The sequence below is a fragment of the Amphimedon queenslandica genome, unplaced genomic scaffold (genome assembly GCF_000090795.2).
Source record: "Amphimedon queenslandica unplaced genomic scaffold, v1.1 AMPQUscaffold_13434, whole genome shotgun sequence".
In the NCBI taxonomy this organism is placed as follows: domain Eukaryota; kingdom Metazoa; phylum Porifera; class Demospongiae; order Haplosclerida; family Niphatidae; genus Amphimedon; species Amphimedon queenslandica.
This window is the reverse complement of record NW_003546330.1, coordinates 3,113-4,725: the sequence shown is the minus strand read 5'-3', so window position 1 is coordinate 4,725 and position 1,613 is coordinate 3,113. Positions and strand designations below refer to the sequence as shown.

Genomic DNA, 1,613 nt, shown 5'->3' with positions numbered 1-1,613 from the left:
TGATACATATTGATGTCCCTATGCTGTGTAGAAAGTTTCAGCTGATTCCGACTTTAATTTTTCAAGTTACGGCCATTTTAAGAAAACACCAAAAATCTGAAAAATACCCAAGGTTATAGCCCATGGTTTTTTCCAAAAAATGGCTCCAAAATCACCTCAAATTTTTATTACATTTTCTGATACATATTGATGTCCTTATGCTGTGTAGAAAGTTTCAGCTGATTCCAACTTCAATTTTTCAAGTTACAGCCATTTTAAGAAAACGCCAAAAATCTGAAAAATACCCAAGGCTATAGCCCATGCTTTTTTCCAAAAAATGGCTCCGAAATCATCCCAAATTTTTATTACATTTTCTGATACATATTGATGTCCTTATGCTGTGTAGAAAGTTTCAGCTGATTCCGACTTCAATTTTTCGAGTTACGGCCATTTTAAGAAAACGCCAAAAATCTAAAAAATACCCAAGGCTATAATAGCCCATGCTTTTTTCCAAAAAATGGCTCCAAAATCACCCCAAATTTTTATTACATTTTCTGATACATATTGATGTCCTTATGCTGTGTAGAAAGTTTCAACTGATTCCGACTTCCATTTTTCGAGTTACGGCCATTTTAAGAAAACGCCAAAAATCTAAAAAATACCCAAGGCTATAGCCCATGCTTTTTTCCAAAAAATGGCTCCAAAATCACCCCAAATTTTTATTACATTTTCTGATACATATTGATGTCCTTATGCTGTGTAGAAAGTTTCAACTGATTCCGACTTCCATTTTTCGAGTTACGGCCATTTTAAGAAAACGCCAAAAATCTAAAAAATACCCAAGGCTATAGCCCATGCTTTTTTCCAAAAAATGGCTCCAAAATCACCCCAAATTTTTATTACATTTTCTGATACATATTGATGTCCTTATGCTGTGTAGAAAGTTTCAACTGATTCCGACTTCCATTTTTTGAGTTACGGCCATTTTAAGAAAACGCCAAAAATCTAAAAAATACCCAAGGCTATAGCCCATGCTTTTTTCCAAAAAATGGCTCCAAAATCACCTCAAATTTTTATTACATTTTCTGATACATATTGATGTCCTTATGCTGTGTAGAAAGTTTCAACTGATTCCGACTTCCATTTTTCGAGTTACGGCCATTTTAAGAAAACGCCAAAAATCTAAAAAATACCCAAGGCTATAGCCCATGCTTTTTTCCAAAAAATGGCTCCAAAATCACCCCAAATTTTTATTACATTTTCTGATACATATTGATGTCCTTATGCTGTGTAGAAAGTTTCAACTGATTCCGACTTCCATTTTTCGAGTTACGGCCATTTTAAGAAAACGCCAAAAATCTAAAAAATACCCAAGGCTATAGCCCATGCTTTTTTCCAAAAAATGGCTCCAAAATCACCCCAAATTTTTATTACATTTTCTGATACATATTGATGTCCTTATGCTGTGTAGAAAGTTTCAACTGATTCCGACTTCCATTTTTCGAGTTACGGCCATTTTAAGAAAACGCCAAAAATCTAAAAAATACCCAAGGCTATAGCCCATGCTTTTTTCCAAAAAATGGCTCCAAAATCACCTCAAATTTTTATTACATTTTCTGATACATATTGATGTC

General features: G+C 33.8%; 1 protein-coding gene across 1 annotated transcript in view; it reads right to left on the bottom strand.

The window, feature by feature from the left end:
* LOC100639356 (disheveled-associated activator of morphogenesis 2-like) overlaps positions 1-1,613 on the bottom strand; it is a 5,669-nt gene that overhangs the window by 2,561 nt on the left and 1,495 nt on the right. The window lies entirely within an intron of this gene.